The sequence below is a fragment of the Silurus meridionalis genome, chromosome 20 (genome assembly GCF_014805685.1).
Source record: "Silurus meridionalis isolate SWU-2019-XX chromosome 20, ASM1480568v1, whole genome shotgun sequence".
Lineage (NCBI taxonomy): Eukaryota > Metazoa > Chordata > Actinopteri > Siluriformes > Siluridae > Silurus > Silurus meridionalis.
The window spans coordinates 15,196,760-15,223,205 of NC_060903.1; the positions used below are offsets into that span (position 1 = coordinate 15,196,760).

The window sequence follows — 26,446 nt, forward strand, 5'->3', positions numbered from 1 at the left end:
ATTTTTCTCAGTGTGAGATTTGGACATTATGCAGTGCTTAAGGATCAATATCTCCGTAATTCATATATGGGAGTCTATCAAGTCCACCTACGATCTACTATATCTATTGACTGTTCTGCACATGACTTGACAGGAACCACCATAAGACCACCACAAGACCACCACAGGATCAGAAATGAGTTCAGAAGTAGTGACACCGATGATAATGTGTGCTGTGCTGGTGTGATTGTAATACCACGCTGCCCCTTTAAATGTGACACATAACAGTCCTGTCTAAAGCTTCACCCTCTCACTGACCGGTCATGAGTCTTTGGTAATGCAAAATCACCTATGGAGTCTGAGAGCGTTTTCCAGAATAATCAAAAACAAGAATGAAACTGGAGTGGAAGGAGCATAGGGTGATAGAGGACTGAAATAATAGTGACTTTTTTTTTTTTTTTAGAAACAAATTACTTTGTTTCATGGAAAATTTGGGTAAAATGGGATCAAATCTGCTACTTTGGCAGTAAAAGTTTGATAACAAAGGTTTCCACACTTTAATGAATGCCAGATGTGACGACTTTCAAGGACATTTCAAATCAGCACCATTTTATTAAATTTACACCCCAGCATATATATATATATATATATATATATATATATATATATATATATATATATATATATATATATATATATAACGGTCTATACATCTTTGTTTAAAATAACAGGTTTTGCACTTGTGTAATCGGGGCTTTGTAAAGTGACCAGTCTTGGAATTCATCAACCAAAACTACACTCATGTTCATGCTCACACTCAAGCTATCCCTATACACTTTACACATAGAGATCCCAGTAATGATCAGATGGAGATAGCTAAGTGGTTAAGGCATTGGACTTTGGATTTGAAGGTCGTGAGTTTAAATCCCAACCACACAAAGCTGCCACTCCTGGGCCTTCAAGCCCCACCGCTGCTCAGTTGTATGAATGAGACAAATGTAAGTCGCTTTGGAAAAGACCTTCTGTCAAATGCCATAAATGTAAAACTATAAAGAGCTTACACAGCCAGAATCTCGCATTTTATTCAATGCATTAGACGTACCATATTACACCAAGAATATGAGCAAATGGAGAAAAGTTGGTGGCATGCTAACAATAGCAAGAACATGAAGTTCCTCCAGAATTGACAACAAGACAATTCCAGAGAGGCTGCTAATAGATACTCCGACCAGGCATAATTTTATGGCCACCGATCAGGCGTAACATTATGACCACCTCTGTTGGATCGGACCACACGGGCACCCACGTGCATCAATGAGCCTCGGCCGCCCACGACCCTGTCGCCGGTTTACCGCTGTTCCTTCCTTAGAGCACTATTGATAGATACTGACCACAGGAGCTGCAGTTTTAGAGATGCTCTGATTCAGATGTTTAGCCATCACAATTTGGCCCTTCTCAAACAAATCCTTATGTTTGCCCATTTTTCCTGCTTCTAACACGTCAACTTTGAGGACAAAATGTTCACTTGTCATTTAATAAATCCCACCCACTAACAGGTGCCATGATGAAGAGATAATCAGTTATTCACTACACCGCTAATAATGTTATAATGTCAATGTTATGCCTGATTGGTGTACAGCAACATTATAATAGGTGCAGGAGGAAGAATACTAATCACTTTCTGCTTAAAATATTATAATGTAGAAATAAATTCAAATATTCCAAAAATTGCAAAAAATTAATTAAAAATACAACTGCAAATGCTAAACACTGGCATTCTCATTTCCAGGGATGGGTTAGAGAGAGCTGAACAGTGACCTCACAAAAAAAAGAAAAGAAAAAGGTTCAGCCATGCTACAGTGGCCCTGGAGCACAAAAGGTTAGGTGCCTTGCTCAAGGGCCCAAGATTGGCAGCTTGGAGATCAAAGCTTGAGCTTCTGATCGGTAACCCAGAGCCTTAAAACACAATATAATTCAGATCATCCATGAGTTACAAGACAAATAAACTGACAGCAGAGTGACACAACACTGTTGCTAACTGGATTGTTTTCAATCGCAGAATATTCCTCGAGTGACAAGGTTATAAAAAGTACGAGCTGGATCTCTACAGTGGGACCCCAAACAGTGAGAGTGGACATTTGCTTGCCTGTATTACATTAACATTCATTCCTCATACTGCTTATTTAAAAGTGACTCACCACTGGGACTACAATACAGACCGGGTTTATAACAATGATTATAAAATGATTATGAAAACACACTACCACAGAACCACACTACTGCAGTCAGAATGAAGACATGCTGACTCGAAGGAAATGTTTCATTGCACTGAAAAAACAAAGGTTGGGGAATATAAAGAAGGGAAGTTTGAGAAAAATGATGGGAAGGGGGCAGGCATGTAATATAAAGATATAAAGGAATATAGAAGAATAAAGAAAGGAAGTGTGATGAGATGGATGAAGGGAGGAGGAAAGGAAAGAAGAAAGGAAGAGAAGCAAGGAGACATAAAGGAAGGAAGCTGAAGAAGACAGTTGGAAAAAATGAAAGGAGGAAGAGAGGAAGACTAAAGGAACAAACAATGGTAGGAAGGAATAATGAATGATAAATTGGAATGAGGGAAGAGAAGAAATGTGGATGGAAGAAAGAATGCTCGATTGGAAGCTAAGAAGAAAGGGAATCTAGAGAAAAAAAGGAAGAATTAGAGAGGAAAGAGGGAAAACGAAGGAGCAAACAAAGGAAGGAAGAAAAAAAATTGAATGCAAAACTGGAATGAAGGAAAAACAAAGGAGGAAGGGCAAGGGGGAAAAAGAAAATAAAAATGATAGTGTAGAAAAAAGGAAAGAAGGAAGGAAGAAATCCAGAAAGAAAAGGTGCTAGAGAAGGAAGAAGAAAGAAGGAGGAAGAAAAGAGAAATATAAAGGCAGTAAATACAGTGCTGCTGTTACACTCCTCATCCTGATTAAACTTGACTACCGGATTCAGATCCGAAATGTGATAAACAGCTTTAAAAATGAAGACCGGCATGACAATGTTGGATTAAACGCATCTTCAGGTACATCGTTCAAGCTGCTGATCGTCCTTATGATATCAATTTGTTTCGTCTGTGAGTTTATTGGGAAAAGTTTTGGACTTTGATCCGAAAAAGTTGAGAAAGTTTCAGGAATTAGTACGGTGATTTGGACATGAATGACCTGAACTGATTGTATGACTGAACGGAACTGAACAAAACAAGAAGGAGAAGAAAAACACTACGGTGCTCATCAGGGCTGCAATTAGCAATATGGAACGTGCACGGGATTGTGTGCAGGAACGAGGATTTCTCTCGGTGTTGAGGAGGACAAAAGGCCGTGCTATGTTCAGAGGAATGGTGTGAATCTGCATGCTAATCGTTTTTGCACAGAGGCGCGTTGTGTCGAGTGCACTGTTATTCCGGCTGAACAAAAAGCCTTGTGTGGCTGGAATAACTCCTCTGAGGATGGAGTTTGAACTCTGTGCCACTTATCTAATAGCGGACTGAGCACCACGGGCGGGCAGGCACACACACACACACACACACACACACACACACACACACACACACACACACACACACAAAATGCTTGTCTGATATTTGATGTAGCTTGATAGCATAGGCTTATAAGCATAACCAAAATATCACAGTGCTGAATATTTAGAAAACTTTATCTAGTTCGCAAGCATCTGCCCACGTTCTTTTTCCAGCTAAAAAACAAAACAAAAACAGAATAACAATTTAAACTAAAATGACCACCACTGTTCATTGACATTTTATTTATATCAGGTGTATGTTGCTGCCCTCATAAAGCAGTCTTTAAGGCTTTTTAAGACCATTTTAAGACCATTGAGAATGAAATTTAACAGCTATCAAGACATCAAAAGCACGCACTCACACAAACACACACAAACACAAACAAATACATTGTTAGCAATTGCCCTTAACCAAGCCCTAAATAAAAACATTTTCAAGTCAAGTATCACTAAACTTGCACTTCCCCATAGCTGAGAAATGAAATCCGTTTAACATCTGTGGTAAAGTCCAAGAGAGATTCGCTCCGATAACAGAAAGCTGGCTGGTGGTTGCACGTTGGTCACATTTGTAGTCGTAAAACAGCTAATTATATTTGGATTTGCGAAAACACCAAGGAAACAACAACAAAAAGTGCTGCGCGAGCATTTCGATGCGCATTAAAGGAAGCCTTACATGGACATCGGAAAATCAAGGCCTGTTTGAAATTAGACCTACAACAGCCAATTTAAGACTTCTGAATGCCTAACATTTTTTAGACTTTTTAAAACCCCGTGGAAAACCTGAAACTGCAACCTGTGCTTAGGATTAAACCAGGTGGCCTTTAGGACCCTGTGCCCACTGTTCTGGCCTCTTAAAACATATTTAGAATAAACATTATTGTATGTCGACAAGAATTATTTCTTTAACACATTATTGTCTTTGTGCAATAATGTCCTAACAGGAAGTGGAAAACTTGTCTTTGGAAAGGAACAAGATAACGAGAACAAACAGGATGCTCCCACATTCACAGCAACACAGGGGACAAAGAATGCAGAAAGTGGGCTCTATCTCTCTTTCACTCACTGCATCTCTCTCTATCTGTCTTGTGGGCTGGTGGAACGGCAAGCACGCCACCTCCCACCGCTCCAGCGCACACTTGCTCTCTGTTCTGCAGCCTTCGGACGGAGTCAGGGATGCGACCCGCTGACCTCCGCCTGCTTTCATTCTGTTAACTAAAATATAGCAGATTCCTGAAATGCCAACTTTGGGGGGCGAACGGCCGAACGATACTGTAAATATTTAAATGATAGCATTCAGGAAATTTTACCAGATGTTTTTGGAATTGGAACTGATCTGATCTGATCCTGAATTCCAGAGTTGGACCTGCGATGGACCTGCAACCAGCGTCTCAAGTCGATCCACAGCGGTTTGTTTTTTTAGACCATGAACAGAGACACACAAAATACATTTTTTTTTTATTATTATTGTACGTTTTTAGAACTTCAGACTGTTGAAGATCAGACTGTTTTGTTCTTGTAGGGTCCTGGGGCTGGTCCCAGCAATTTTTTTTTTCTTCTTCAATAAGCAAAAACTGCAACTTTTGTATTAGAAAACAGCCAAAAAGGTTCAACTGGGGTTAAGGTTAGAAAATGTATTACATTAGTTTATAATTGTCAGTGGATGGTACTTACAAAGATAGTAAAACGTGTGTGTGTGTGTGTGTGTGTGTGTGTGTGTGTGTGTGTGTGTGTGTGTGTGTGTGTGTGTAAAATAGTTTCTGTTTTTGAATTCTTGAGCTCACATCATGGGTTTTGACAATCTGGAAGGGCAATTAGAATGTATCTGTGTTTGTGTGTCGCATGTGTGTGTGTGTGTGTGTGTGTGTGTGTGTGTGTGTGTGTGTATATACTTTACAATACTAGTGTATGACAAGTAAGAATACAGGAGTGGTCAGTGTAGAACTTTATACACACACACACACACACACACACACACACACACACACACACACACATGCGACACACAAAAATAATAATAAAAAATTAACCCCAACCTTCCCCTCAATAACCATAAGGCCATAAATTGAATAAAAAAGTTATTTTATTTTCAAAAATGGTTTCAAAATGTTATTTATTAAATTTTTAAGGAAAGACTTTTTTCTTTTACCTTTAAATAATTTTAATTAGTTAGTTAGACTGACTAGTTTTTTATTTTTTTAGTTCAAAAAGCTGCTCACAGCCTCTGAAAGCGCTATCAGAACAAAGTTTCAGTGCAAACACAACACAAACAGAACCTAAAACACTATTTGGACAAAAGTATTGGGACACCTGACTTCCAGCCCAAGTGGTTCTTCCCCAAACTGTTAACATGTTGATGTCTTTGGAGGCTGACTGCACTCCAGGCCTCCTCACCTCACCTACACCAGTACCTGACTTTACTAACACCCCTGTGGCTGAATGAACACAAATCTCCAAAAGCACACTCCAAAATCTAGTATAACATCTTCCCGTAAGTGTGGAGCTTATTAAAAGACCAAATAGGGACTAAATGTGGGATCGGATGTTCAAAAAGCACATGCCAATCTTATACTCAAGTCAGGTGATCACAACCTTTTGTCCATATAATATAGACATAATAAACTCTATTACAATGTTTTATAATTAGAATTCTTTTTTTTAAATATTACATTCAAATTTCACTAATTTTTCCTCTATTCTATTTTTTTCCAAACCTTTTTAAATTAAAACTTTACTGAAGGCCATATTGAAATGATGAGGCCACTCAAGATCTTCCACTCCAACCCATGTAAATGTGCAGGTTTGGGTCATCTAGTTCAAGTGAAGGGCAAATTTTGTGCTACAGCGTTCAAAGACATTCTATACAATTGTGTGGCTCTTAACTTTGTGGTAACAGTTTGGTGAAAAAACACATATGGCTGGAAAAGCCTGGTGTCCCAGTAAGTTTGTCTAAATAGTGTGTATGTGATAAATAACCTCCTTTGGATTCTGACCTGAATCCAAAAATGGCAAAATCATGCTTCACACTTGATCAGCTCTGCTTTAGTTTGGAGTCGCTGGTTTAAACCTCAGAACAGCGTGAATTTCAGAATGTTGCCTGCCGGGGTCCTTGTACACGTCCCACAAACACACACATACACTAAAAACACTCGGCTCTTCCTATTACACTTTCTAACGAACCTTACTGACAATTGGAACCAAAATAAAAATAAGAAAGAAATAGAAAAACGCTACTCAATTATTATTATGATTAGTAACAGCTGAGCAACAGACAGAAAAACAGAATGGGAGAAAAAACAATAGAGTGAAGGAGGAGCACACACACGTATACACACACCACACACACACACACACACACACACACACACTCTCTTCAACAATGTGAGCTTTTCATTAGTGAGGCCATAATCGGAGCTTGTACCCACTAGTGCCAGCCACACACGTACACACACACACACACACACACACACACACACACACTTCAACAATGTGAGCTTTTCATTAGTGAGGCCATAATCGGAGCTTGTACCCACTAGTGCCAGCCACACACGTACACACACACACACACACACACACACACACACACACACACACACACACACACACGTTAATTAGAAAAAGTTAACTTTTCTTTCAACTGGAACTTGCATCTTCTCTGTAAATGCTGACATCATTTGAATGATGATGTGAATGAGCAAACCCGCTCTGTGTGTGAGTGTGTGTGTGTGTGTGTGTGTGTGTGTGTGTGTGTGTGTGTGTGTGTGTGTGTGTGTGTGTGTGTGTGTGTATACATATACTTTGCGAGCTTTCTATACTATACTAAAAGAGACACAAAATAAATTTCACTGGCGACTTTTTTGTCTCACCATCCGAATCCCATAATAGAGAAAAATTTCTTTAGTTATTTCTTTGGATATATTTATTGATGCAGATTTATTTATTTATTATAGATTATGAGTTTCTGCTCTTATCTCCGTGTCTGGGACAATAACACCGCTGGCAATGTGATAATCCAGCTATCTGCCATCTGCAATAAATCGAAATTTCCGCAAGAAAATACTTGGTGTCACTGCTGGTATTTAGATGGTGTTTCATAGATTGTGTTTCAGCGTGTAATTATTTTTAGGCGCAGCGCCTTGCAGGAAATGTGTCGTTTACAATATTTACTCAACACCTCTTTTTCTATATACATCTATAACAAGTTGACCATAAGATTGGTATGTGCTCTTTGAACACCCCATTCCACATTTAGTTCCAATTTGCTTTTATAATAAGCTCGACTCTTCTGGGAACTAGATTTTGGAGTGTGATTGTGGAGATTTGTGCTCATTCAGCCACAAGAATGTTAGTAAAGTCAGATAGTGATGTCAAGTGAGGTGAGGTGTGGTGTGGTGTGGTGTGGTGAGGTGTGGTGAGGTGTGGTGAGGTGGTCTGGGGTGCAGTCAGCGTTCCAATTCCTCTTGTAGGTTTTCTATAGGAGCAGCCTGATTCGACTACCAATCTCACAGTAGATCTTCGTGGAGGTGTTATGAAACGAGGTTCATGCCATTTTAGTTATATGGGGGTGATTAAAAAAGTTAATATACAGCCTATTATGATAATACTATAATTAAAAATTTGAAAAGAAAGAAGTTTTTAATAAATCATTTAATGTGAATGAAACGAACACAGGAGCATCTCAGCAGCAGGGTTTGAAATATTGAACAATGTCTGGGAAGGTATTTTCTAATTTTAATTTAATTACAGTATGTACATCATTTTTTAATGTTTTCACAGTGCATTGATGTTGCGCTGTATTTAGCATGCTCTCTCTCTCTATCTCTCTCTGTGTACATATATGTGTGTGTGTGTGTGTGTGTGTGTGTGTGTGTGTGTGTGTGTGTGTGTGTGTGTGTACTGAATGATTGACGTATGCATTCGACACTTTTCAACAAAAACTCAAACAATGCTGGGAATCAGAGATTTGGATTTGGCCCTCAGTTCAGGAACCAAACCTCACATGAATGTGTGCTGTTAATGAAAAATCATCAACTCCAGGATAATGGGATGCACCCAGACACAACATTTCCCCATAAATGTGCATCTTACTTCATAATGTAATCATCAAGGAAAGATTTATTCCTGGAGGTACAAAAACCGATAATCATTTAAGATAATCGTGCCTGGGAGATCAGACTGTGCAGGATGACTATCTCTGAGTGCATCAGGTTTTTGTTTGCTGTCGCTTAATAACCGCTTCCAGTCCGAGAAGTTTCCTAGCAAAGACAAACAAGCTGTTTACCACCTCGTTTTCATGTGTGTGTTTGTGTGTGTGTTTGTGTGTGTGTGTGTAAGAGTAGATGGATGTCTGATTGCAGAAATGATGCTCTTCCCTTATCTCCTGACGCAACGCAGGAAAAGAACACACGCCTGTTTTTCACAAGCGAAACACACTTCAACCCCAGAAATCCTGACTGACTTGTCACCTGGACAAACACTTAGCAAACAGCAAGAAGCATAATCTAACCAAATGAGATTAAATTCAATCTGTATAGCATTTTTTACAATGATTATTGTTTTAAAGCAGCATTACACAATTAAATCGATCACGAACATACATTGAATATTTGTACATTTGTCGCTAACGAGTGAGCAAGAGACAACGGTGGTGAGGAAAAAGTACGCACACGAAGTAAACAAACCATTTACTTGAGTTAAAGTAGAGATACACTATGTAAAATATTACTCCTGTGAAGGTAAAATTGCTCCCTTTAAACTTTCACTTGAGTAAAAGTAAACAATTTGGGTATAATCTTCCTATTATCATTTTTGCTTAATTAACTCAGTTTAGGTAAAAAGACTCTAATGTTACTCTCAGCACACCAATCTAGAATGATATTAATAAATAAAACATTGATTGATGTCTATTGAAATTATCATGAGCCCAAAACATTCTTTTCAACTACATAAAAAAAAACTCACGTTGTGTTAAGTTTGTGTCAGGAGTTTCTTCCATCATTTATTACTTTGAAAATGTTCTGCTTGCTGTTAAACTGATGCTGAACTGTATGTTGGTGATAATTAGATACACCAAGCGCCAATCAAAACAAGTTTAAACCAGAGCGCGCGCTCTGCCCTGATTGGTGGATCTCTGGGTGTTCAAGCAATTAAATTTTTATCCGCTCATAAATAAAAAGGAACGACTGATTCCGCAAAATGTAGTTAAGTAAAAATTAAGATATTTGACTTTAAAATGTAGTAAAGTTAAAGTGTCACCAAATGAAAATATTTCACTAAAGTACAAATATGCTAAAAAGCTACCGTATTTTTCGGACTATAAGCCGCTTTTTTTCCCCCCACGTTTTGAACCCCATGGCTTAAACAATGAAGCGGCTAATTTATGGATTTTTCCTGGGTTTTTCCCGGTTTCACAAACTTCAAGCCAAAAAACTGAACCCCATAACATTAGACCAATGAAATTTTCCGAACAGAAACGAAAAAATGCACCTCACCTGTGTTCTGAGCTGCACGGCATTGGGAGAAAAAACTTCCACCGGTGGTGATTTTTAAACGCACGACGATGCCAAAAGATAAACTCCCGAGAGAAATAGTTGTGAAAGGAAGGAGGAAGACAGTGAACAATGACTTTCTTGGTAGGCTACTGTTTAGATACAAGCTGTTGTAACGTGTTGAGTCTGGGTGAAGGGAGAGCTCACTAACTCCAGTTGCAACAGAAATCATATAAGCACAGACAGGTTTCCAAAACTCGTGCTTTTTTAATTTTTCTTGGCAACAGCGTTACGGTTTAGTCAAAGAAACTTGCATCAGAAAATAAGGACATATTCCTCTGTCTTGCACACATGCAGTAATACCAGAAAAATGCGGCGGCAGGCTATTCCCAAAATGCCGATCTGCTCTTAAAGGAGCCACAACATATTTCACCTGTTACACTGTGTAACAGACACTGTCTTTCGTTAAAGCCTGTGTAAAGTTCATTAGTGCGGCTTATAGACAGGTGCGGCTTATTTATGTTCAAAATAAAAATCTTTGTCAAATTCAGTGGGTGCGGCTTATATATGAGTGCGCTTAATAGTCCGGAAACAGTAACAAATTACGTTACCGTCCACCACTCTGCAAAACCATACTCAAAAAGAGACCATCCTCATCTGGGTGGCACTGAATATTCATCAATCAGTACATGGACCAAACAGTATGCCAGGGAAATGCATCATGTATATGTCCTCAGAGACGGTGAATAAAGCATGACTTGATCCTTCACTCTGACAGTGACACGCTCACATCGCATAACTCGATCTCTCGTTCCGAAAGTGACAATCTCACGCTGCATGACTCAATCCTCTAGTGTAACAATGACATGCTTATACCACACAACTTGATCCCTTATTCCGACAGCGACATGCTCACACTGCACGGCTCGACCCTTCGTTCAGGCAGTGACAGGACTCTATACCTCATTTCGACAACAAGGTGCGAAATCTTCAGTGACTTTAAATGACATCGTCCTGCACAACCATTCATACAAGTGCTCTAAGGAGTAGGACACTGAAGTGTGAGCAGGACAGTTCACCTGCAACACTACCATCCCCCCACCACACCACACCACAGTTACCAGGAGAGCCAGTTCAATAGAAAACCAATTTAGTTTTATTGAGAGAGAAAAACATAGAGACAGAAAGACATAGAAGTAGGGAACAGGTAAGACAAGTGAGACTGCGGTACCAATCAATCTGTCATCATAATGACATCAGACGGTCAATAAGACAGAGGCAAAAGGGACATTATTATGGTTTGGGAATATTGCGTCTGATACAAGTGAACCATTAAAGACAATTGGATTGAATTGAACTTACTTTGATAAGAGGGGAAAAGAAAGAGATAGACAACAGAAAAAGCATGATAGTCCAGGTCCAGATGTTTGTGTGTGTATGTGCATGTGTGTTCATTCCCTCACACTAACCTTAAACACTCGTATACATTTTTGGGAATACCACTATAATAGCCACATCATAACTGGATTCAAAATTGTAAAGATCTATAATAATCCTGCGAAATGTATGTTTTAATAATTAAATCAGTAATGCATTCAAGTGTCATAACTAAACAGTTAGTCACAGCTTAAGTTAAATAATAATAATAAAAAAGCAAACTTTCACATGTAAATAAACTATTGCATTCGATACACAGGTACTGAACCAGAAGCCCTGTACTGAAGAACTTCGGTACAAATATGTGTACCGTTACACCACTAGAGCACAGGAATATTGATGTGACAGCAGAAGTAAAAGTAAAGTTTAGTTCTGATTTTATTACACAGGATGGAATTTTCCTCCTCTGACTAGCCTGCTATTTTAAACCATCACACATTCCGAAATACCGGTTCCCTGTGAGGAAACTGTTCTGATATTGTTGCTAGTTATTTTGTCATGTCTGTCTTCATGTTCGAGTTGCGATAATGCTGTGCTGTGGAGTAACATGTTTTCGATGTCTGGCTCTGATGTATAGGTCACTTTGGGCCACAGTCTCTACTTTAAATATCTAATAACTGATTAATAGACAAGAATTTTAAAAAAAAGGCCATTAATCATGCTGAGGCAGATAAGGCATAAGGCAGACTCAAACATTAATGGCTGAGCCATGTATTTACGCTGATGTCTGATTTGTTGTCCCTGTGTCAACAATTTTACACCATGTGTGTGTGCTCGTGCATGTGTTTGCATAGTTAGCAGCTCTGAGCAAACACACATCAGATCAGATGTCTTTAAACACTATTAAACGTCCATTAACCGCACTGTGTATCTCTCACTCACACACACACACAGACACAAAGGCATTCAGCAGTTGTTCCTAATGCATTAGGAAACAGATTTTCATTTTATCTCTGCAAATTTCAGTTATAAAAAAGAGGGTTTGACCTACCAAGTAAAAACCCAGAAAAAATCTACCAAAATGAATCCACATTGTTACTTTACAGCAACTTTAAAGCAACTTTATCTATTATAGATCTTATAAACTATATAACTAACATGCAAAGCGCTCCTGAGCCACCAGGGGGCAGCCTAACAAATGCTGAACGCATGTTTATAAATGCATGTTTTATCATCACTATGTTCTATACAGACCACTATGCACCCTCTGCCCAATTATCAATGCCTACAATGGTGTTCTCTTTAGTGTTTAGTGCAGAGATTTGGGACGTAGCCCATACCTTAAAAATAAGTAAAAAAATAAATAAAATAAAAAAATTGGGGTGAGAATAGAAAACCCACAGAAAATTTATAGGTGATGTTATCAGTGACATTATGCCGTGTTTTTAAGAACCATTGCTTCGTGTTAGTGTAAACTCGTGACCATCCTCTGGCTTGATCTGTATTTTTTAATACTTTAATTCAATACATGTAGTTCAAAGCTTGGGACATGTTCTTCCAGGTCAGTAATAATCTTCAGAAGTCACAGTGAGATTGTAATGAATAGTAGATATGGACTGGTTTTTAACACACCATATGGACAAAAGGTTGTGGACACCTGACCATTAGATTTGTATGTGGTCTTCGAAACATCCATTTCACATTTAATTCCAATTTGCTGTTAAAATAATCTCCACTTACCTGGGAAGATGTTCCACTATTATATTTAGGTGTGTGCTTGTGGAGGTTTGTGGTACTGGTGCAGGTGAGGTGAGAACTGGATTCTGCAGTAAGTGTTTCAATTCATGTCAAACGTATTCAGTAGGATTGAGGTCAGAGCTCTATAGCAGGCCACTCAAGATCTTCCACTCCAACCCATGTGAAGCATATCTTCAAAAGAGCTTGCTTTGTCTCTTCTGGATCAGGTGAAGGGAAAATTTCATGTTGCCACATCCAAAGACATCGTATACAATTGTGTGTTTGGAGGAAAAAACACATATGGCTGGAAAAGTCAGGTGTCCCAATGCATTTTTCCATATAGTGTGTTAGTATATCTATATTACATACCATAATGGCCATAATTCAAACCCTGCTTACATTTTTATTAGCATGAGCTGACAATTTAGTGTTTTTTATACATTTTGTTTACCTCCATCTCCATCCACCTGTCTAAAACTCATCGAGCTGTCGTTACCACGCTACATACTGTCACGCCGATATATTGTCACATCTAAAATCTCGTTTTTGGATTTCAGAGCTGCGTGAAAAAACCAGCCGAGCGACTCTTTCATCATGGTGAACAAAGCGCGTGTTAGCTTTGTTCTTCGAGTGGAGGGGATGACGCCCTGACAAACACGGTGGCGTGACTCAGAGCTGTGCGGATTCATTATGCCGCATCTTCAGAACTAAGGCCACCTTAAGAACATCTCGAAAAGTACAACAAAAAAAAAAAGACCCCTCCCCCAAAAGAAACAAAGAAAACTCTTACCAAAGACCTCGTCCTGAGAGTCGCCGTCCGCTGCGGTCCTAGTAGCTGGGTCTGATAGAGCCTGGAAAAAAACACACAAACAACATGACTTACTCAGTCCCATTATTATATGGCTCACATTAAGTAATCAAAGCCTGTGATTTGCACCTTGAGTGTCTCAGTAGTCAGAGAAATCAAGTGCTCTTCCCCTTACACATTAGTTTCCCACATTAGTCCTCACAAAATCAGGCAGCGTTTTTAATGACCACAACCAAAGATTAAGGTCGGCCATCTTTATTCTTTCTACTTAAGGACACGGTCAAAACGCAATAAAATGCGTTGAACAAAATTTGTTGCAATTTGATATGGTACAGATAGTTCACAGTTCTTTCTTTGTTTCAGACAGACAGCAAATCATAAATTTACTTGCGCCTCCTTCAGGCCTGTAGTGCAAAAAAAAAAAATTTTAAAAAAGGAAAAAAAAAAAGATGAAATAAAGCCAGACACTTTTCCTGTTCTGTCTGAAGGAAGTTACAGCTCTACCTCTGCCATGTTAATCTACATTCAATGTGAATCTCAGGACATGCCTCGATCTCCGTAGTGTTGTGATACGTCATATTCATGTAGCAGCAGTGGTGCTGAGAGAACGTGCTCGAGAAACAGTTTAGCGAGGGAAAATAAATATAAAATATCGGTCAAATTATTGGTCGCTTTCTATATAGTAGAAGTATAGTGCATCTACTAAAAATTAAATAGAAATAAATCTTTTTTGTACAGATGCAAATGTGTTAAAAAAGGATGCATCGTGATAAAATTATATGTAATCAGTTATATATACATATTACTTCACCTTTTGTATAACCTTATACCCTTATTTATTACACTGCCACTTGTAAATAAGCTATCTATGCACTTCTGGTTAGATGCTAAATGCATTTCATTGGCTCTGTACATGTACCCTGCACAATGACAATAAAGTTTAATCTAATCTAATCTAAAAATGCCAACTTGTATCAGATGCACAATTTATATGCCAATGCACAGATGCGAATCAGGAAATCTTACCATCCCTAGCGTGTGTGATATTTCCACACAAAACAGTTTGCAGTCTGTTTTTGCTTTAGTAGCCATCTGTAATTTGTGATACACATCTACATTACAGCCAAAGCCAATCTATCATTGTATGACAAGTTTTGGCTGTTTGAATTTCACAGAACCACAGTATTGGGTTGATTCCTGATTTCATTATCCCACAATGGATGCATGCCTATACTGTATATAGGTAGAAATTACCAATGGATTTTTTCACATAAGTGAGTAAGCATTGTGCTCCGTGATTAGATTATTAAATCTATTTGGCATTATTGATGAGTGTCTCAATCGTTTTCTAACTCATCCAAAAGAGAAAGAAAAAGACAATTTCCCTGTTGCATTCTGTCACATTCATCCAAAAGTACAGAAGGTATGTATGAGTGTGTTTGTTTAGCCGTGTCAACACAAAGGAATGCTTTTATCTTAATGAATATGAAGTAATCTGTTACCGCTAATCATTAAAATCCCCCCCAAAAAACAAAGCAGCATGAGAGTGATCTGATCCTACCCAATGTATTCTATGGGTCTTTTTTGGTTGGATTCCAGTTCTGTTTTTAATCCTGATCAGATATTGGTATATATATAAATGTTCCCAGGTCTTGTTCGGTCTTGTGCTAGTCCTGATTGTAGTACCGTTCTAACACCGGTTCTGGTAGCACTTCTGTTTCTAGTTCCTGTATAGTTTGGTTTCTGCCTCAAGTTCAGACAGATTTGAGGTTTTTTGTATACCACGTTCTCTATTTGTGTTTAGTTTTCGTTCTAGTTTAGTTCAACTTTTGAGTTCTAGCTCAGATTTGGGGTTTTTCATTTACAATTTGGCTCTGTCCCTTTGGGTTCAGTCTCGCTCCCTTTGTTTTGTTCTTCAGTTCTATTTCACTATACTTTTTATTTAAATTAATTATAATAAATAAATAATAATTTTCGTCACATTCTCTAACTTGGTGTGTGTGTGTGTGTGTGTGTGTGTGTTAAACGCCTCATCCAAAGACATCTAATACAACTGTGTGCCTCCAACTTTGTGGTGACAGTTTGTGTGGGGAAAAAAAAAGCATATGGCTGCAAAAAAGTCAGGTGTCCCTATACATTTGTATGTATGTAATGTATGTAATATTTGATTGATGAGACATTGTAAGTTAGCTGGCTCCGCCGTTGCTGGAAAAAAGACATAAAGGCGTCCATGTTTCTTTTCTAGCTTGAACGTGTTAAGATTCAAAATTGTATAATCATGGCTTCTGACCGCAGCATTAGATCAAATTGTGTTAGCATGTTGCTAAAATACTCAAATGGGTTAAAACCGGTTAATTAACTTTTCAATGTCAGATTTAAAGCTTTTCATGCCAATTCATGAGAATTTTCAGAACGCAATGATAACATTACAAACCTGAACTCATAGAAGATCGTCTGTGCCTCCACATAAGACCAAACTGCTACGTGAAAAATGTCTTGATAAAAGCGAGGAGCCGTTTTGCGTTTATATTTACCCTCTGAGATGACAACACTTGAAAACTGTTAAATATTCGCCCATTAATATAATGTCTAGTGTGAAAAAAAATATGAAGCATTACAAATTTCCATGGCAACACAGAATACTGGAGCCAGGGTGATGTGTGTGTGTGTGTGTGTGTGTGTGTGTGTGTGTGTGTGTGTGTGTGTGTCCACAGACCAGGCTGACAAAAGTTCCCACAGCCCTTACACCGATCTCAGTAAATACACACACACACACACACACACACACACACACACACACACACTAATAACACACTGCCTAGCAACATGGTGTCTCTCAGACTAGAGACGTCAACCTGAGTACCTGAGTGAATGAAAGAAACCCAGATCATTATCGCTCCACATGAGAGACAGAAATGAGAAATACAAAGTGTAAGGCATGAAGACACGGACAGATAAAAAAAAAAGTAAGGTATAGAAAAAAAATCTGAAGATAGGAAGTAAGACAGAGAGGCAGACAGATGTGAAATAGCACTACATAATATTTCAGATGCAACTCCCCAACCCTTAAGTACACTCGATGGGGTATAAAATAATGGCTTCTGGCCTCTGTATTGCGCTACACTTTCATTTAGGATACAGCTCTCCAGTGCACATAAAGTATAAGTGCACTCTGTGTAAGTAAGTGCACTACAGGACTGTAAGAGAAGAAGTTTTTCCACTTTGAAAACCAACCAAAACCAATGAGTGGCTTCTCTTGCACTTCAGTCACAGAACTTTATGTATTCATCATTTGGGATACAGCCGCACGCTCATTATACACTGCAAGTGCACTTAATACGGTATCAATCATAATTAAGTGAACAATGAACATAAGCTATAAATCATCCTCCCAACTCTTTTAACACACATTTGCAAGAATATAGCGAGATGAATTTTGTGTAAATTCAAAGAAATATCACATTTATAGTGAGTACTGTAGTACAGTACTGTAGTGTAGCTGATGAATAGTTTCTCCGCTTGTCTATTGGTTGAAGTGTCCTATGACATTAAAAAAGGGGCTGAGTTAAAGATACACGTCACTGCATTCTTTATTTTCATTGGCTAAATCTGGTGATGTAAGTCTTCAACTTCGCCCTTTTTCAACCAATAAATAAGCGGAAACCTACAGTTTCTTGTAATGCTACTCATTTCTTATGATGAACTAAAATCGGGACCATTCGCAAAACAAAATTGTTATGTGCCAAATTGAAAATCGCGATAAAGTGGATTGCGGGATTCGAAACTTGATAAATCGAGGGACAACTATATAAGAGAAATTGTGTGTGTGTGTGTGTGTGTGTGTGTGTGTGTGTGTGTGTTGTACCTTGGACTCAGGCAACAATTCACGTTTTCCGAGGAGCTGTCCCATACTGCCCACAGCAACTGCAAAACACACACACACAGAAAATGAGCCACATCTGTCACAAACAGTTTACTAAAAGACACTTTTTTAGCACAATTTTTTCAGCATTTATCTGAACAAATGATCGACAGGCAGGTAGGCAGACAGTCGGCGACAGACAGACAGACAGACAGACAGACACCAAAACAGACCGACAGATAGACCGATAAATAGACAGACAGGCAGATAGACAGACTCAGACAGACAGGCAGATAGATAGATCAATAGGCAGACAGACAAAGAAACAGATAATGAGACAGACAGACAGACAGACAGGCAGACAGAAAAAATAAAGAGACGACAGTTAGCTACAAATCAATTTAAATACAACAGTGCATGTGTTTATTTGTGTGTGTGTGTGTGTGTGTGTGTGTAGCCACGCTCTAATTTTACATTCTTACATTATAATTTTTCATCCTTGTATAATGACCTTCTGAACAAGATCTTTTCTTGCTGCCCAGAAATGTTTTAGACCTGAACTGATGCCTGCGGCTTTTCACTCGAATAAAATATTTTTTTACGCTTCAATTCTTTTTAAATCCCTCTGGAACATTTTAAAAGATCACGTGCAACAATTTCACACCTCACAGAAAATATATTCACATCTCACAACGATATAAACATGTTACTTCATTTCACAGGTAGCTGATAAAATAAAATATATATCAAAAATCTGCTCACGGCTGACTGACCTGCAACAGAGAAATGAAACTGTGAGTGACAAGCAAAAACACACCTCACACACACAAGTTCAGGTCCACAATTCTGTGTATGCCACCAAAATGTGTTATTTCCTCGCATATCAAACACTAAATGTCACTGGATGTATTAAAATATTTGTCTGTCCCCTGCAAGATAAATCGTTCGCATCCAGACGACTATAACTAAATGTGGGACAGGGACGAGTACTTTAGCATCATCAATTTGTTTTTCTAACCCCGTTAATCACGTAATTGGATGGAAGCAGAGTGCGACATTTAACCGCAAACTGCAGCAAAAACAGGCAAAATGTCAGCAGTGCAACAACGAAATGCAGTGCAATCAACACATCGATGCTAAGACCTTTAAGCAACATCAGCACGGCTGCAATTTCATCTGCATGTACAACAGCGAAACTGCAGTTTTATATATATATCTATATATATATACACACACACATATACATACATATATATATATATATATATATATATATATATATATATATATATATATATATATATATATATATATATATGTATATTGCATTTCAGACACAACATAGATAAATACATAGTTTGTTTTCATTCCGTCGACAAAAACAGTCCCCAAAGAAACCAGTGTTATGCAAGACAGTACTCCAGCACTCTTGGAACACCAGTCAGTTCTTTAGCACTCCTGCAACACCTGTCAGTACTTCACACTTCTGAGTACTTTACACTCCAGGAACAGCTGTCAGTACATCAGTGGACCTGAACTAACTGTTTTATAATTTATAATAAAACCTTGAGGAAAAGTACTGCAGCAGAACTTCATCAGCACCAATGAATCATGAACCAGCTCATCTTCTGTAGCAGATAGTTTGTTAAGAAGTGTTGTGAACAAACATTAATATAAATGATTTAGCTAAACGAAGCTCAACAGGCCAGAGTCTAGCTACTGTAATCTTCTTCTCTTATACACCCTTCACTGTAGATGTTCTTTCTAGTGTAGATATGAAGGTCAGGCCCATTTTCGACCGAGGATAGTTTTGTTTCCTGATGCAAAGGATCAGGAAATGGGTGAAGAGAATGTGTTTAATCACTGAAGCTTTATCAGCAGAAAAACAGGAGGAAAGAAGCTGCTTGTGCAACTTGACTAGCTGTAACAACAGTTCACAGCATGTACCAGATCCCAAAATGATTCAACCTGTTATTTTTAGTCATACTGCTGATCATGGAGGAGCAGCGGAGAAACCTTTCCCTTCAACGCTAATTTTTTAATGCCTGCATTCCAACTACTTGCCTTAGCATGTAAAAAAATTTGCAACGCACTTCGAACTCACACGATTTGCGAATATAGAGTCTGGGAATGTCCGCGTTGCTGTCATTAGAACACCCTGTTGAAACTGCCTGCATCATGGCAGCTTTCTGGCACAGAAAATCATTTCGTTCTCAGCCCATTGTTGGGAAGAATATCAACATTTTATGCGTAAAAAGCTAATTCTTTCTAATGCAAGACATACCGCCCAATTTAGTATGTTGGGATGGAATTTTCTCTGGGGCAGGAGAAAAATCCTGGCAATGTGGCCTGAAATAGTTGGCCAATAAATCACATCAGTAACCCCTTAAAGCAGAATTTAAAATCGTCCAAATATAACTTAATTCATAAGGGAATATGTGTATGGGTGTTTAATTGAACAGTAGAGCTTAAAGTATTTCTTTTGGAAATAAAAATATATCCTTTTTGCCCTTTTTTTATGCATTTCAGACATGTAATGCAAGGTCCCAGTCTGAAAGCATTGAAGCACCTGAAAGAAAATAACAACTGACTTTCCCAACCATTAATGGTTCTTTCCTTTATCTTATTCCGTTATCTCAAAGCTGAAAGCACACCATTGTATACAGTGTTTTTAGATGCAGCAGCATGAAATTTTCCCCCCTCACTTGAACTAATAGACCCAAACCTGCTCAAGCATGACAATGTCTCTGTGCATAAAGATATGCTTTGCATGGTTTGGAGTGAAAGATCTGCTATAGTAACCCTTTTAAACACCTTTGGGATGAATGTGAGCGGTGGCCTCCTCCCCTCACCTACATCAGTACCTGATTTTACTAATGTCCTTGTAACTGAATGAACACAAATCTCCACAATCACACTCCAAAATCTAGTATCACATCTTCCCAGAAGAATGGAGATTATTATAACAGGAAATGGGAACTAAATTTGGAATAGGAAGTCCAAGAATCACATACCAATCTTAAGATCAGGTGTCCACAAGCTTATGTTGATATATAATATAATATTTTACTGTATATATTATTACATAAGTATCCCATTCATATTAGTGCTGAGCTAGCCAGATGAGCTAGTCAAGTGTGTGGCCTTGTTTTTTCGCCCTTAGACAAATCCTGTTTTTTTCACATCTTTAAAACTGTTTTACACATTCCACTGTGCGATAAAGTAGAAGCAGTAATACATAATGCAAGTGCTATAAAAAAAAAGTGACTGAACCTGATAAACTTTCCTCTGATCTGTTGCCACGTGGGAGCAGACACATCAGAACATCTTAGCATTAGTCACTGTTTACAAGCAGGTCAACAAGTTTAAACACTGCTGCTCTCGTCTCACAAGTAAAATAATCTTATTATTCACCAAGATGACGAGAGTCTTGTCTGAAGAAAGGATGTGGTTTAAGAGAAGGAGATTTGGGGTGTTGAAAGTGACAAAAGAGCTCTGGGAAGTTTATCAGTAATCAGTCAATTATCAGTATGCAGACATTTTGTGTGGTTTCTGACTCTCTAAATGCAAACGTTGTCTATCTATACAGCAACCACAGAGCTAAAAGCAGGCATATCAGCCATCTTAAAAGCAGAATCACTTTCCACCAAAAGTGTGTGTGTGTAGATATGTGACGTAATTTAGGTATGCCTTTCCAACAGTGCTAAACCAGAAGATAAAAACATGTCTTGGCTTGATCAGTCTCCATCCGGTATCAATAGACATTAGTTTATTTATTTTTTGGTCCGACATAATGTTTTTATTGCAAGTTTAAAAGGACACAGAAATGAAATTAGACTTTGTTTCCAAATACAGATTAGCGCACACACACACACACACACACACACACACACACACACACACACACACACACACGCGCAATTAGCTACAACATTGCATAACAGCCTTCTGGATCATGCAAGGATTTGAAAGACAAGAGGGTTGTGTAAGAAATTCAAGAAAACACATGTGGTTTACAACAAACCCTCAATGGAGCAATAAACGCAATGATCAGTGAGACTAATACTAACACAAGAGCCTATTCTTCAATCAAACACACACAAACACACACATATAGCTTGGAATGCAGGTATGAACAAGATAACAATTCACTGATTTGAGAAATGTGAGGTTTAATTAATACGAGCTCGGCCCATTTGGATTAAGTGGTTTTTAATCCACTGACTCCAAAATGTATTTAATTTCAGAGAAGCATCTTAGCTAGCATCTCTCTCTCTCTCTATCCCTCACACACAAACACACACTGTGTAATTAATTATGCACGACACAGACAGGACACGGACACTGAGATATTCCAGACCATTATTTAGTTCACTCATTATGCTGTTTGGTTACTCAACACTCCATCACTCAGGAAAACTTTGCCTTGTCACTTCCATAAGTGAAAGGGACATAAAAAGCGGTATTTCTTTACAGTAACACATTTTCAAACTCATCTTTAAATCCGTTGTCACAATGCTAGGTCATGAGTTAGCATGTTTACTCCGCCGCTAATTCGGGGGTTAGCCAGGTTATTGTTATGCTAGTTGTATTACAATGCTTATTAGCTTATTTACTACTAAACACATGGCAAACTGTTGTTTCATGTATACTCCAATGCTAGTTTATGTTTGCCTCTGTATATGGCTAGGTCATGTGTTGAACTGTTTGAGAATCAGAAAGTCAGAAAGTCAATGTCTGCAAACAAATCCCAGCACCAAGCTACGCTCCAAGCTGCCACAGCTGGGCCCTTAAACAAGGCCCTTAACCCTTATCTGCCCAGGAATATAAATGACAAATGAAAGTCACTCTGTAGAAGTGCATCTGCCTGATGCGAATTAGAGATGATATAATCTCAAGTTGTTTATCATGTTTTTGTCTTACAATTTAATTAAATACTAATAAACATAGCGAAAGCACACATTGATGGTAATAATTACAACAACAATACACACACACACACAATATATATATATATATATATATATATATATATATATATATATATATATATATATATATATATATAAATAAAACAATTATTTTTATTAATACATGGTCAAAACATTTAATTTTCAGACATTTATTGTTGGGTTACAATTGCTGCCAGAGTCCAAAAAACCAAGCAGCAGGACATAATTCAGTACTTAAATTAAAGCAATTGTTTAAAACTTGTGTGCCAACAAGTAACAGGGATCAACAAGGAACCAAATCTAACAAACATAATGTAAAAAAACTTTAACACTACAACATTCAACATTATTTTTTACATTGTAAAAGTAACATTGTGATATCAAAGCATTGAAGAGTAATCAATTTGCACTTTCTCCTGATCTGGAACTTGGAAACTGCATTTGAATGATTGTCCAAAACTGTTGGAATAATGTCACTCCCAAAACTCACATATCTAAAAGTAAAAAAAGAGAGAGAAAACAAAACATCAACCCTTTTACAAAGAAATTACACAAGTAAAGTTTAATTAAACTTAAATTAATTAAAAAAAGAAAAAAAAAAAAAAAATATATACCATAATCTTTTAAAATAATTTTTATTTTGAAAGTGGGAAATAGTTAATTCACCCATAACTGCAGTCACGGCAAACTAAGTTATATATTAAATCAAGACTGATTAAGTCATAAAAATAGTTGATCTTTAAGTGTAAATCATTTCTAAATATAAAAAATATCTTACCTTGTAAAATCTCCACATTTTTTCATCTGAATGTTCCTTGTCGCTGAGTCAATATTGCAGGAAGTATTGCGCCCGAACTTTCTTCCAACTTTCCGTTTTTTTTTTTTTTTTTTTGCGACTGTAAGGTGGATGCGCAACATCTACATTCGCACCCTATGGCAGCAAATCAGGTATAGTGATGTAATTTGATCAGGTTGCTTTCATGTCCATTAAATTCAAGTTATAAAAGAGTAATTTAGAACAATAATAGTTATTTTCTAGCATTTTAAATATATCTTATGTGAATTGTTTGCTTTTATTCAAGACAGAGCTTGAATCATTTCATGCCCCTGCATTTACATTTATGGATTTGGCGGATCTACAGACAACAGCAGAGATGCAGAAATAAGACAAACAAGACTGACCTCTCAAATGACTCACTAAGAGTGAATCAATGTTGTACTCTCAAATTCTACATTAACATCTATGTGGCAGTAGTTTTACATAGTAATTAATTCCATAACTCAACATCTCATATTATTTTGTACTTTAATGCATCATGAACGGTGTTACACAATATATTAAAGTATATGCATCTTAGATATGTTTTTTCCACAATTGTAAATATACTTCATTATATATGTCGCAAGCAACCAATAGAACTACAAATATGTTCATATATGTTCAAATTTATTAAGTATAATTTTATATATGTGTTCATATATAGCCATATAGTAGATTTCTGTATGGGTTTTGCCGTTGCTAGGATGCTAGTTTGTTAGATTTAGTTGAGTATAATGCTAATTTGTGTAGTTAGTATTTGCATTTTAATGCTAGTCCTATTTTTTTATTTCAATGCTTTTTCATGTGTTTCTGTTTACTCTGATCTTGGTTCATACAGCTGCCTGATTTCCAGAGAACGGAAAAAGGCGACCTTCAAGGCTCTCTCGAGACTTGACATATTGGAGGAAAATATTAATAGTTTGTTCGAAAACAAATGTACTAATGTGAACACGAAACGTTCAAACCAATTCAAAACACATTTAAATCAACCACATCGGGGAGCCTTGGCAACCGAAGAGTTAGTGTAAGAAAAAAGCAAGAAAAAAAAAAACAAGGGAAGGAAAAGTCAGAAATGTGTGAGAACAGTTAAAAGGAGAGAAAACCTCAAAGCAGCTGCACAGTTCATGCACTTGTACACTGCTTGAGCATGATACGAGTGTACTATCCCACATACCCTAAATTCTCTGCTTTCTGCGATGAGGCTCCGGGAAGCGTTTCTCATTATTCAAGTGTATTTGAAAGTACGCTCATTTAAAACTGACCCTTGCTCATTGAAGCTGATTATGACTCTGTAACGAGGAACTCAAAACATATCTACAGAATTTCATTCTGATGCGTTCGGGTTCTTTTCATGCACAAATCATAAAAACAAAACATATATGCCATCGCACGCTGTTCAATGCTAATGAATATGCTAAACTGTTGTAGACTAAATGAATTGAATTCCTTGGGCTATATTTCATAATCCGTTTTTCTTGCGCATTTATTTCTCAACTATGAAATACGGGTAATTACAATGAATTACAGCTGCTGCTTTGTGCCAAGGATAATTAAAGCTAATACAACAAAATTATGGCTACATTAAACAAAATATGCTAATCGTGTTAAAGTTGATTAATGCTAATGTGTTCGTATTGAGAAAAAAAAAAAAGAGGAACGAGTAAGCCTAATATGCTAACGCAAACACACAAACACACAAATTGGCATTGCTGTATATGCAGAGAAAAACACATTTTACATGAGCAGGATAGACAATACTGATATTGTATAGTGACAATACTGATAGAGTTCGTTAAGATAGCAACTAAATGTATTTTCAATACATCATGCTAAACAGATTCCATACAGCTGGTAAAATATTTTAATAAAAAGTACATGTGATACATGTGATATGCCAAAAGAGTACATTGGGGTATTTTACCAAGATAGTGATATCACAAAACTTTGCCCTGATCTAAATCAGATAACCCAGTAGAATGCCATCAAGTCAAGACATGGCCTAGCCAACACAGGAGTCTTAAAGAAAGGTGATCGGTATGGGAAAATATATTATATATAACACATAGCAATTTACAGGCATGTGGACGAGCTACTATTCAGGTGTGGAGGGCTTTGCTACGTTTGCCTGTCCTGCAAACGAATACACTAACCAGGCATAACTTTATAGCCACTGATCAAGCATAACAAAAAACGCTCACATCCTTACGCTTGTCCATTTTCCTGCTTCCAACACATCAACTTTGAGGACAAAATGTTCACTTGCTGCCTAATAAATCCCACCTAATAACAGGTGGCATGATGAAGAGATAATCAGTGTTTATACGGTGTGTAAAATACGTATTAAACAAGTCACATTTGACACAGAAAAAGAATTGAACACATGAAGAAAGGAAGGTGAAAAAAGAAATTGAAAGCCAAGACACCAGCTGAAATCAATCAGTAATTAGAAAGGAGTCCTGCCCCTTAACAGTGCAAATTAACATCAGCTGCTTCAGTCCCAACTAATGGCCTATATAAAGGTGTCCTATTACCAAGATGTCATACAAAAAACATCTCATGATGGGTAAAGCAAAAAGCTCTGTCAAGACCTTGGCAACCTTATTGTTGCAAAACATCCTAATGGCATTGGTTACAGAAGGATTTCAAAACGTCTAAATGTTCTAGTAAGCACCGTTGGGGCCATAATCCAGAAGTGGAAAGAACATTTCACCATAAACCCACCATGACCAGGTGTTTCTCACATGATTTCTGCCAGAGGAGTGAAAAGAATATCAGAATACTTGTCCAGGAGCCAAGGACCACTTGTGGAGAGCTTCAGAAAGACCTGGAATTAGCAGGTACAATTGTTGAAGCTCGTTTAAAGTTTGATGCAGAACATTT

General features: G+C 37.7%; 1 protein-coding gene across 1 annotated transcript in view; it reads right to left on the minus strand.

Moving 5' to 3' along the window:
• Positions 1-26,446, minus strand: part of mbpb (myelin basic protein b) — a 52,063-nt gene that overhangs the window by 18,925 nt on the left and 6,692 nt on the right. The window contains exons 2-3 of the transcript XR_006928804.1: positions 17,798-17,856; positions 13,915-13,975 (exon numbers count right to left, since the gene is read on the minus strand). The gene's annotated coding sequence lies outside the window, so the exon portion shown is untranslated. The remainder of the gene's footprint in view (positions 1-13,914; positions 13,976-17,797; positions 17,857-26,446) is intronic.